The sequence below is a fragment of the Panthera uncia genome, chromosome C2 (assembly GCF_023721935.1).
Source record: "Panthera uncia isolate 11264 chromosome C2, Puncia_PCG_1.0, whole genome shotgun sequence".
NCBI classification, from domain to species: domain Eukaryota; kingdom Metazoa; phylum Chordata; class Mammalia; order Carnivora; family Felidae; genus Panthera; species Panthera uncia.
In genome coordinates this window covers 112,157,468-112,171,120 of record NC_064810.1, presented here as the reverse complement: position 1 = coordinate 112,171,120, position 13,653 = coordinate 112,157,468, and positions in this window count along the sequence as shown.

Genomic DNA, 13,653 nt, shown 5'->3' with positions numbered 1-13,653 from the left:
TGTGCCCAGGATCTGGGAATCCTTGTCCTTGGCCCCACACACTCTTTCAAACCCTGTTCTTGAGTATGCTGTCCCATGTGCGTGGGAATGTTCTTTCCCTCCTGTTCATCAGGGTAAAAGCTTCTTCTCCTTCCAGACACCATTCAGGGCTCATGTTGTCCAGGTTCTTCATTCCTGATAGTCCCCCCAGTTCATCGACAGCCCCCTCACACTCTCCCATAGCATCCTGTATACATCAGAATGGCTGCCCTTCCCCACATAACATTTCCTTCTTTCCCTGTGGACTGAGAACCCCTTGAGCTCAGAAACTTCATCTCATCCGTGTTTGGACCTCTCCCCAACCCTGGGCCCGGAACCTAGGAAATGTGCACTGGATGGGTGCTATCATTGTCATGACGGTGTGACTGAATTATTCTGCTCAGGGCAAAGAAAAAGCTCCCCCCAACCACTTGAGAATCAAGCATCTGGAATAATAATAATAATAATAATAATAATAAAATAACCCCAGCATTTCTTGGTAACACCCAGAGTAATATACATGCATAATTTCACTGAGTCCACAAAACAACTGACCAAGTGCTCACAACTGTGCATGCCTCACATGAATGCTGCTTTGTCTTCCCCCAGCTTTAGAGAGGCTCCTCTCCTCCCTGAAGGCCCCTGAACTCTGCTTGCCCCCACGCCTGAGCAAGCACGAAAGTGTCCCTTTATTAGTTTATCCAGGGAATCGGCTGACCACAGGGAGACACATTTCCTGTCAGACCCCAGTGAGCATGCCATGAGCTTGCCCAACTTCCCATTGCTGCCAAGGTCTGCTTACCCCGACCCGTGAAAAAAAAAAAGAAAAAAAAAAAAAAAAAGCCTTTTCTGTTTGTTTTTGAGACGCCCGCAGATTCCTGAGATTGGAGATTTTCGTGTTGCAATAGTCCTTCGGAATAAAGTTTTTCCTTATCTAAGTCTGTTTTTTTTTTCCATCTGACACAACCCTGTGATATAGAAACTATGATTAGTTCATTGCGCATAAGAGGAAAATAAGGCTTAGAAAAAATAAACTTTTCCAGGGCCCCGTAAACAGCAAATGAAAAGTCCAGGATCTAAACCCAGAGAGTCTAACTATTGGAAGGTAAGAGTCCCACTCTCAGGCACTGTGCTGCAGACCTCATTAACTCTCCTCACAGCATCCAGGGAGAGATGGTTCCTTCTGCTAAATTAAATTCCTATATAGAACTGAAAGTAGTAGCCTTTTGTCATTTTTATGTCATCACTTATACTGTTCATGCTAGCCTGTAGAGTGCAATCAATTAAATAGCATGAAATACAATTCATGCTAACCTGAATTAGTGCAATCAATTAAAATATCAGAATCCAAATCAGCACTTTTATATAAACTTTCAGAGCACCTATATAAAAGGCAACCAACCACACACAGTCATCCCCTGCCCCTGTCCCTTGCTCACTCCTATGCCTTTTATGTCCCAATTATTTCTACTCCACGGTGTTATCCCCTCTGTGTAGAAGAATCAGGAATGCAGAGGCGGGTTTCAAAATGGAGAGGAAAGAAGAGGCAGGCTCCTAAGCTCTCGGCCTCCCATGCAGCAGCAAGGAGGCTTACCCGGTCACTTTGCTGCCGCCCATGGCGAGCTTACACTTGCAGAGCATGCCGTCTGATGTGGAAATCAGTCCCGACATGCGTCAAACCCCTTCAGCAGTCACAACCCATGGGGGTAGTTGTGCTATTATTATCGCCCTTACTGAGAAGTGAAGAAACTGAAGCATGAAGAGCCTGAGCAAGAAACCCAGGGTCATAGAGTGAGTCAGTAACAGAGCTGGCATTAAACCCAGGACTCCTGGCTCCAGGGCCTGGGCTTCCCCCTCCCCCAAGCAGGCTCTCCTACCCCATCTCCCACCTCTCTTCTCATAGGTCCCAGTCTCATCGGAAAGGCTGTCCCACCGCCCCACTTCAGCTCTGCTGCTTTCCACCAGCCAGACCAAGGTTAAGCTTCTTCTGAAGAAAGCTTACTGAACTGAGTTCAATGAACAGCACAGTTAAGCCAAAGAGGAAAAACCACTGGAAGCTGATGTCAATGATCTGTAGCTGAAAATGCCCCTGTCTAGGCTACTTTTAAATACGTGTGTCTTTGCCGGCCAGGCTTCTTCAGAAGTGTTTGGGGTTCACTATTGCAGTGTGTGGCACTTCCTGGAACAGGGGAAAGAGGGAGAACCGGCTGCCTAGACGTTCAGTAACCGTGCAGCCTTGGAAAAGCTTCTCAGTGTGTAAGTGAAAGTGATGAGTCAGGCTGTGGCGAAGGTCTTCTCTAGTGCTTTTAGGCTCTAGTTGGGGGACCGTCAGAAGTAGCCTGGGTTATTAACACCTTGGTCCACAGAGCCTAGCTCCTTTGGAGAGCTTTTAAAAATCCCTGTGTTCAGGATCCACCTCCAGAGATGCTGATTTAATTAAAGGAGATTGGAGCCCAGGCATCAGTCCTTTAAAAAAAAAAAAAAAAAAAGCACCAGGTGATTCTAATAAGGAGGCCAGTTTGAGAACTTCTGCTCTGGAGTGTTCTCAAACTTGAGTATTCATCAAAAATACCTGGAGGGCTTATTCCCACCCCAAAGTTTCTGATTCAGTAGGTTTGGGCGTGGGGCAGCTCAAGTAAGTTCCCAGGAAATGTTGATGTTGCTGGCTCAGACTCCACACGTCAAGAACTCCCAAAGTGTTCACGCCCTCTGAAATGGTACATGTAGTGGGATGAGTATTTTTTTTCCCCTGCCCTGGAGAGAAAGCTCATAGATGTCATCAGATTCTCAAAGAGACCCATGACCCCAGAGAGGTTAAGAGCCAGATTTAGAGTCAAATCATTAACTTTAAAACTTTCTGTAGGCAGGGTTTCCTAGGAGACAATTTTGCAGCCTTTCCAGTCTGAAAGCAGCCTCAGGAGTGTGTGTATGTGTGTGTATGTGTGTTTATGTATTACCCGGGCATTGCCGGGCTGTATACCAACACACTGACCAGTCTACACTTGGTTTCCCACCTAGAATTTGCACTCGGGACATCAGGTTGGGGAGGAGGGTAAATATGACAACTTTCTTGAGCACCAAGTGTGAATTTTGTGGGGAAGCAGAGCGAGAATGCCCAGTGGTACTACTGAAACAGAAATAAAACCTCTACAGAAAATCATGCTGTCTCATGCCCATTGACGTTGGAGTCATAAACTTGAGAAAATGAGTGTTGTGCCATAACAATCACCCTGAGGATCAGTTAAATAACATTTCACCTGCATGAATTACCCTCACCCTCTCATCCAAAACGTGGCGTGGGAAGCTCATACATAAACTTTAATGTGCATGATTTCTCATCCTTTCAAATTTTCTACATTTGTGAACGCTTTATAATATACACAACACATTAGAACCATCATCTATGCATTACTAACTTATAAGTAAAGAAATGAACACGTAAAATGCATATACTGGTGCTTCATGATAAAAAGTCTGGAGACTACTCACCAGGTGTGGTGGTCATCAAACGTGAGAGTGAGCCAGAATCACCTGGAAGCTTGTTAAATAAGTGCAGATTCCCAGCCCTCACCCTCCTTCAGATTCAGGAAGTCAGAGAAATTCACATTTAACACTAACATCTGAGGATATTCTGAGGCAGGTGATCCACTGAGTCCACTATAAATCTTGTTCTGAGAATGCCTTAATTTTTTTCCCTTTTTTTTTTTTTTTTAGCTCTGTTCTTAAAAAACAAAACAAAACAAAACAAAACAAAAAACCACACAACTTTTCTCACCCAAAAGCCACAGACCTTGGCAAACGGATATATAGGTGAGTGCAAACAGGCAAACAAAAACATCAGCCTCCGCCGGAACTTTCTACTTCCCCCTCCTTGAGACCCCACCCCTTACCCAGTCTGCAAGGTGAGGGGCCCAGGGGGCTGGTCGCCACACCCCGGCAGAGCCAGCTGCTGCCCTCTAGTGGCGGCTCAGCATACTGGCTCACTCAGCAGGTAGTTTCTCAGCAGACAGGTTTGGCCATCTTTCTAAATATCTCCCCGTAAAGAATTCTCTTCCCAAAGCCTCATCAGTTGAAGACCTGGACGTGTGAACAGAAAAGCCAATCAAAGATGGCACTGTGCAAAGCAAGGGTTGCAATGTGAAAGACAATATTCTCACAAATTCATCCATTCAACAAATATTTTGAAAATAGTTTTGAACCGTCTACCAGGCATTGTTCAAGGTGCCAGACATAAAACAAACAAAAATCCCTGTTCTCATGGCACATGGGGAAGTGAATTATCTCTTACTGTTATATGGTGATAAGTGCTCTGGAGAAAAATATGGCCTGGGAAGAAGAGAGGGAAAAGCTCACAAAAAAGAAGGAAATGAACATTTGATGACCACCCGTGAATGGGTGTTCTATGTAAGTCACTTTTCTTAATCTTCACCTCTCTCTCACCATACCCCCCTCTTTTTATTACAATAGCCAATTTTACATGTAAAGAAACTGAAGTTTCAAAACTGTAAGAGACTTGGCTAAGGCTATGGTGTTAATTAATAGCTGCATGGCATTGAACTTAACTGGTTGGAGGAATGAAGCCCATGGCAAATTTGTAAAGGGGACTGCTCACACATGCCCTTTCTTAATGCTCACACACCCACCTTCTCCAGGACTTGCAATGCTGCATGGAATGTGCTAGACCTCAATTTTCCCTATTAGTGTTTCCCTCTTCTCATTCTCTGAGACTCTTATTTTACTCCATGCTAATTCCATAAATGGATTCTCTTCCTAGAGGGTAAGAGATTACTGACTGTTGATCGTTTGCTAATCCTGTGAATTTGTTTTCTCCACTTACAGCCCAATTAGTCACATCATCAATACCCAAGCGAGAGAGTTGAGTTGGGACCTTTTTCTGAAACAGTCCTAAATCTCAGTGATAGAAATGTCAGGGCCTCAGTTGGACAGTGATGAACATGCTTGCTGAAATTATGTCACTTTTGCGTATTAGAGTCATAGTTAAAATATCAGTTTCTCAACCTCCAGTCTAACGATTGGAGTCTCAAGAAAAAAAATGCTGTAAGAAAAAGAGTGTGTGTTTGTGTATGTGACAAATCCATCTACCTCTCAATGTGGAGTATCTGTTCATACACTAAGGAAGATTCTAGAATGGGAGGGTTTAGTGCCATGAGGAAGCAAGCATTTTATGGATAAGGAGACTAAGAAATGATACGCAGAAAGGTTAAGTGGATTTCCAGAGATTATAATTACAGTTGATCCTAGAGCAGTACAAGTTCAAACTACGTGGGTCCACTTATATGTGGGTTTTCTTAGATAAATACAGTACAGTATTGCAAATGTATTTTCTCCTCCTTATGATTTTCTTAATGTTTTCTTTTCTCTAGCTTACTTTATTGTAAGAATGCAGCACATAATACATATAACATACAAAATATGTGTTACTTGACTATTTTTGCTATCAGTAAGGCTTCCGGTCAACAGTAGGCAAGTTTTGAGGAGTCAAAAGTTTTATGCAGATTTTTAACTGCACTGCGGGTCACCCCTAATCCCATGTGTTGTTCAAGGGTCAAACTGCATATATCTGTCATTTGTGATAGAGCAGGCGGGCCCTAATGCCTGACTTCCAAGACTGAGGTTTTAGCGGAGTTTATTTCTTTGGTTTTTGTCTACCCATCTTCAACTCTCATTCTTTGAGGATGTGAAGAAAACAGATTGAATTGAATAGAAAGACTTAATATTAAAAAGATGTCAATTCAGCCTAAATGACTCTAAAAGTATAATGGTACTACAGTAAACACATACATACACACACAGAGGAACTAATGATGTCTAGTTCCTGGCACACAGTAGGTTGTCAAAATATACATTGTTTTCCTTCCATTTGTGCTTCCATGCCTCTGTTTACCAGCTCCATGTCCCCAGAATGCTATGCCTCATCCTACCAGCAAGCCCCAAGTGATCTCTCTCTCTCTCTCTCTCTCCTGAACTATGTTGGCATGCACTTGGTGCTAAATACATGGCAGTGTATTATCTTCTTGGAGGCAGAGGCCATGACCTCAATTTCCTTCTATCCTTACAGTGCCAAATAGGCCCTTGTCCTTGGAGAGGGCCACCAACTTCTCTCTATTCCAGTTCATCTTTACTTTTCTGCATGTTTTCCTTAAATCACTCTACTATTGGAAACCTGCCCATGGCTTCCATTGTTCAGGCTAAACTGTAACTCTGGAACAAAGCTTTGGAGCCCCTTCAAGGATTATCTCCATCTATTTTGTTTCTTTACTTACCTCCTGCCTCACTGCCTTCCTATACTGTCCCTCCAGGGCCATGGGCCTTCTCACCATCGTGCTTTCAAAATTCTGGGCTTTCATATATGCTGTTTCCTTTTCCTGAAATGCCTGAGAATCTCCTAGAAGCTAAGGTTCACACTCCATGTCCTATTTGAGGTTGTCCACTCCTTTTCTTCCTTCCCTCTTCTGAGCTCCCATTACTCTTTGTCCTGTAATATGTGGCCCTGACTAAATATATGGCTCATCTAGAGACAGAGTTAAGTTTTCTTCATCTTCGTATGTTTCTGATGCTTATTTAGTGCCTTCAGGATGGCAGGGGCTTAGCAAGTACAGAGTGGGTTCAATATATATTTGCTGGTCGTCTGATATTAGTGGCCCTGAGAATATTGGGAGATATCAAAGAAGATCCTGAGAGTCTTACATTCTTTGGCATCCTTAGGAGAAACCAAATCTGGCTTAGGACCAAGGGCCTCAGACCCACCTTAACTCTCTCCTACTGCTGGAAACACAACTGACTATGTGGAAGATTTGGTGAAAGGTCATTTCAGAAGAAAATGTTGAGAATTCCCCACCTTAATTCTTACAATTATGTCTTTCTTTCTGTTCTTTTCTTTTCTTTTTTATGCCAGCCTCTTCTTTCTTTTTCTTACACAGAGATATACTAGCACAGGAAATCCTTTGATCTGCAGGATTACAGCGAACAGGGCTGGCTTCAGGATGTTTACTCTTCAATTACAGAGGGCCCCACCCTCATAGGAGCTCTACAGTTTAATGCTCTAATGTCAATTCTTTTTTTTTTCTTTTTTAATTTTTTTTCAACGTTTTTTATTTATTTTTGGGACAGAGAGAGACATAGCATGAACGGGGGAGGGGCAGAGAGAGAGGGAGACACAGAATCGGAAACAGGCTCCAGGCTCCGAGCCATCAGCCCAGAGCCTGACGCGGGGCTCGAACTCACGGACCGCGAGATCGTGACCTGGCTGAAGTCGGAGGCTTAACCGACTGCGCCACCCAGGCGCCCCTAATGTCAATTCTTAATACATTTGAGCAAGGGCCCCATATGTTCACTCTGCACTGAGTCCCACAAATTATGTAGCCAGTCCTGCCAATGAGTACAAGATGCATCCTCTCAATTTGCTGGGATTTTCCCAATTTTAATACTGAGAGTCCCGAGTCTTGGGAAACCCTTCCATCCCAGGCCAGCCAGGACACTTGGTCACCCTACTTCTGGTCCTCAAACTGCAAACATATGAGGCATGTGTCACTTTGTTCAATTATTAATATGACCTAATGACTTGCAAGCAGGAGAGTCCATTTAGGACCTACAAAACTTCATGGTAAACTCTGTGACCCCTGCAAATTATTACTTCCAAACACAACTTATATATCTCTGTGAACCACAGTTAAGGCTTTATCATCTCACTTTTAAGTTACTACAAGGGACCTATTTCAACAGACAGCCTACAGGAAAGAACTGCAAAATCTAAGGTCAGTGGAAGGGTTTCAGTGAGTCTATGAGCCATCTGGAACTAAGTGCAAAATGTGTATGTGAGCATCTTACTGTGAACACCTAAAGCTTTGATCAGTTTCTCAAAGCCTTCAGAGACAGGGAAAAAATAAAATGCATTGGCTAATTGTTTTTGTGAATCTTGAAATTTGGGAGCATTCCAGAGAAAGTTCTAAGGAGTTCTGCTGTGAGGACCTGAATGTACCTTCTGAGGCATGCCTGGAATGAATCTATTCTGTTTTAGGGCCAGAATTCACAGACCCATCTCACTCCAGTGACTAGAAATTCATCCAAAAAAGTCTAACATGACATAATGTGTCTGATCTTAATTCTAAATTCATTTTAATCCATTATATATATTTAACTATTCTGGGCAGCAAGACAGATATCATAAATTTTCTAGATTTTAACCTTACATGTACAATACTTTCATATGTGCTCTCAATGGAAGATAAGTAAATTATATACCTAGGAGCTTTGATATCCACACAATATTAATCATAATTTTTAAAAATCAGTGTCCAAAGGGAAAAAAAATCTTAAGTTTGGCAGCTACAATTTTTTTAATTGGAAATACAAATAAATGAATTTTTAACATTGCAATCCTAAAAGAAAAAAAAATGGAAACTTGGATACACTATAAACATGAGTCCCAGTTCTGAGCTAGTGTGGCTGCAATGCCTGTCACCCCATCAATTGGTGACAGATTTGTTTACTCAACTAAATCATCTAGAAAGTCCCTTCCCTCCTATTTTGCAACCCATCTTCCCCACGTGTCACCTCTGAAACTATTCACTTACTTGGGGAATACAATGTGCCAAAAAATTAACTCACTCAACAAATTTACTGGGCATCCACCATGATGTGGGCATCGCCCTAGGGACTGGAGATACAGTGGTTGTTCAGTAAAACAGACCAAGTGACCAGCCTCATGCCTTTATCAATTTACATTGCCACCAACAGTGCACTAAGTGTCGCCATTTCCCCAAATCCTAGCTGATGCTTCATGTTACCAGTCTTCAATTTTGCAATTTGCTAGAAATGAAATGGTACAACATTACTATCTAATTTCCATTTTCCTGATTAGTAATGAAGTTGGCAAGTTATTTAGCACCCAGTTTCCCATCCTATACACTTTCAATTCATATCTTTGGCCCATGTTTCTATTAGACTGTTTTTCTCATTTGACATGCAAGAGCTTGTTGTATATTCTAGATAGTATCTTAGGTCGGATTCTCTGAAGCAAACCCTGATACAAGGACTCATGGACAAGTGACTTACTAAAGAAGCATTACTTAAGAAAGGATTTTTCAAGGGAGTGGGTATTTACAGGGGAAACTGGTAAGAGAGTGGGGAAACAGAACAGGAAAGGGAAGGAGACAAGAGTGTGCTCTCAGGCCAAGTCCTAGAGAAGGCAGTCTCTGCCTGATCCCACAGGGCACTTTGAAATGGAAGTTACATAGCCTCCTATCATTGGCTAAAGGTCTTGTTGTAAAATATAAATTCGTATGCATCTAGCTCGCTGCATGTGTGGGGGCAAAGTGACTGCAATCCTTTTAAAAAGAGCCACAGATGTTAGCTGTTGGAAGCAAAAACGCATCAGGGTGGGGGATAGGAGGCATAAAACAGTAAAAAGGAGTCTATGGTGATCTAGGTGGAGAGCTGACATCACTCCCTATAGCATTATGAAAATATCATTCAATTACACTATTAATTCAAGAAATACAAACGGGGGGGGGGGGGGGGGAGATACAAATTGTAACAGTAAGATGTTTTCTACCTACGGTATTTGCAGATTTAAGAGTTAGTAAAAAGTTCTCACCACAAAAAAAGAAATTGTAAGTATGTGAAATGACACATGTATTAACTAACCTTACTGTGGTAATCATTTTCCAACACATACATAAATAAAATCACTCCATTGTCCACCTTAAACTTACATAATATGTCAAATATATCTCAGTAAAGTTGGAAGAAAACCAGAAAAAAGACTACTTTGTATAATACTTATTGATAAAAATAGAAAACACATTTTTCATTCAATGTTTGAACTCTATATATTCTACATATCTTCCCAAATGTTTTATGGAATGTATAGTGGGAAAGAAACCAGAAAATGTTAATATTTTAATCAAATTTGATTATTTTTTTTAAATTTTATTTAAAATTTATTCTTTATTTTGAGAGAGAGAGAGAGACAGCATGAGTGAGAGGGGCAGAGAAAGAGGGAGAGAGAGAATCCCAAGCAGGTCTGTGCTGTCAGCACAGAGCCCAATGTGGGGCTCGATCCTACGAACTTTGAGATCATGACCTGAGCCAAAATCAAGAGTTGGATGCTTAACCGAGCCACCCAGGCACCCCTGATAATTTTTATTTTTGAAACCGCATGTTTGTAAGAAGACTTCTCAATCTTGAAAACAAACAAACAAACAAGGCAACATTCAGCTCCAGATTGGCAATGGTGAGACAGGCCTTTGTGTCTGTTGTTACTAGAAGTATAAATTGGTACAGTCCTTTTTTAAAAAAATATTTGACAGAATCTATAAAGTTTAAGATCACATGATGTAATTAGGGCGCCTGGGTGGCTCAGTCGGTTGAGCGTCTGACTTCGGCTCAGGTCATGATCTCACAGTCTGTGAGTTCGAGCCCCATATCGGGCTCTGTGCTGATGGCTCGGAGCCTGAAGCCTGTTTCCGATTCTGTGTCTCCCTCTCTCTCTGCCCCTTCCCTGCTCATGCTCTGTCTCTCTCTGTCTCAAAAATAAATAAAAACATTAAGAAAAAAAAAAAATTTAAAAAAAAAGATCACATGATGTAATCATCCCTTTCCTATTAATTTATCCTTCAGCCATACTCACACGAGAACAGGCTGTTTACTGCAGCACTATCTTGTAAACGCAAAAACTAAAAAGAATCAACTGGCTAGCAGTAGGGGACACCCATACAAAATATTAGTTGTTGTTAAAAATAATCCAGTATATTGAGGCGCCTGGGTGGTTCAGTTACACTCTACTGATTTCTGCTCAGGCCATGATCTCATGGTTCATCAGTTGGAGCCCTGCATGTAGCCCTGTATTGGGCTCTGTGCTGACAGTATGGAGCCTGCTTGGGATTCTCTCTCTCTCCCCCTCTTGCCACCCCCCCACCCTCTCAAAATAAATAAATAAACTTAAAAAAAACAGTCCAGTATACAACTATGTGTACTGGCATGGAAAGATACCCATGAAGCATTGGATGTATTTGTTCTTACTGTATAGCCCTATGCAAATGACTTAACCTCTCTAAACCTCAACTTCTGCATCCATAACATGAGGATAATGTTAATGAAATGATAGGGTCACCATGCAGATTACATTAGGTAATATACATCACGTGTTTTGCATAGTGCTTGGTGCATAGTAAATGCTCAATAACTACTAGTCATATCATTATTATTGTTAAGAGAAAAAAATGAAGGCTTGAAAACAGCATGTATAATTGTTTCTCTTTTGGTAAAAAAATACAACCTACATTATAGGAAAAGATCTTAAATAATTTTTAAAGTGTGAGACTTGGGGGATAGAGAAATTTCACTTTTTTACTTTATACGTGTTGGTACTTGTAACATTTTCAAATTGAGCACATTACCTTAGAAGTGATGAAATATCGTTTTTTTTAAATTTTTTTTTTTAACGTTTATTTATTTTTGAGACAGAGAGAGAGCATGAATGGGGTAGGGTCAGAGAGAGGGAGACACAGAATCCGAAACAGGCTTCAGGCTCTGAGCTGTCAGCACAGAGCCCGATGCGGGGCTCGAACTCACGGGCTGTGAGATCATGACCTGAGCCGAAGTCAGCCGCTTAACCGACTGAGCCACCCAGGCGCCCCGGAAATATCGTTTTTGAAAAGAATATATGAGGGGCACCCGGGTGGCTCGGTTGGTTAAGCATCCAACTTCAGCTCATGTCATGATATCACAGTTCATGGGTTCGAGCCCCACATTGGGCTCTGTGCTGACAGCTCAGAGCCTGGAGCCTGCCTCAGATTCTGTGTCTCCCTCTCTCTGCCGTTCCCCCACTCATGCTGTCTCTCTCTCTCTCTCTCTCAAAAATAAACTTTAAAAAATTTTAAAAAGAATACATGAAACTACATCAAAATAAAAAGTACCTGCACAGTAAAGAAAACAACCAGCAAAAGTCAAGACAACCTTCTGATGGGAGAAGATACTGGCAGATGATACATCTGACAAAGGGTTAGAATCCAAAATAAAGAACTTATACAACTCACACCAAAAAAATGAATAATCCAACTAAAATGAGCAGAAGATGGGGCGCCTGGGTGGCTCAGTCAGCTAAGCATCAAACTCTTTGTTTCATCTTGGTAGTGATCTTGCAGTTTTGTGAGATCAAGCCCCATTTATAGCTCTGTGCTGATAGTGTGGAGCCTGCTTGGGATTCTCTCCTTCTCTCTCTCTGCCCCTCCTCTGGCTGTGCTTTCTCTCTCTCTGTCTCAAAATAAATAAGTAAACTTTAAAAAAAAGTTTATAAAAAAAATTTTTTTAAATGAGCATAACACATGAACAGACATTTCTCCAAAGAAGACATCCAGATAGCCAAAAACACATGAAAAAATGTTCAACATCAATAGTTGTCAGTGAAATGCAAATCAGAACCACATGAAGTATCACCTCACACCTGTTAGAATGGCTAAAATAACACAGTACGTGTTGGTGACGATGTGGAGAAAAGGAACCTTCGTGTTTTGCTGGTGGGAATGCAAACTGGTGCAGCCACTGTGGAAAACACTATGGAGGTTCCTCAAAAAATTAAAAATAGAACTACCTTACGATCCAGTAGTTCTACTACTGGGTATGTACCCAAAGAATATGAAAACACTAATGTGAAAAGATACTTGCACCCCTATGTTTATTACAGCATTATTTACAATAGCCAAGATATGGAAGCCCAAGTGTCCATCCATAGATGAATGGATGAAGAAAAGGTGATACACACACACACACACACACACACACACACACACACAAATTGGAATATTACTCAGCCATAAAAAAGAATGAAACCTTGCCATTTTAAGTGACATAAGTCAGAAAAAGACAAACACAGTATGATTTCACTTATATGTGGAAATTAATACACAAAAAAAGAGACAAACCAAAAAACAGACTCTTAACTATTAGAGAACAAACTGATGGTCACCAGAGGGGAGGTGGGTAGGGGGATGGGTGAAATGGGTGAAGGGCATTAACAGTATACTTACCGTGGGGTGCCTGGGTGGCTCAGTAGGTTGAGTGTCAGACTTCAGCTCAGGTCATGATCTCACAGTTCAGGAGTTCAAGCCTCGTGTCAGGGTCTGTGCTGACAGCTCAGAGCCTGGATCCTGCTTTGGATTCTGTGTCTCCTTCTCTCTCTCTGCCCCTCCCCTATCATGCTCTGTCTCTCTCTTTCAAAAATAAATAAACATAAACAAAAAAATTTTAGAAAAATAAAAGTATACTTACTGTGATGAACACTGAGTAATGTATAAAATTATTGAATCACTACATTGTACACCTGAAACTAATACAGCACCGTATATTAATTGTCCTGGAATTAAAAAAAAAATTTTTTTTAATTTTTAAAAAAAGAATGTATGAGACTTAAGACTCTGGAGTGTTGGTAAGCTGTTTCCACCACCATCTCTCCTTTCTGCTGGTTAGCTTCTGCTTGAAAATATTCTTCTGCTGAGAGTGCTGTCCCCTAATGTTTCTGTGGAGTGGACAAAGTTATTACAATAGTGAGAATCAAGGGACTCAATGGAGAGAGAAAATACACTGTCACAAGCCCACACTCAGATAAGCTGCTTT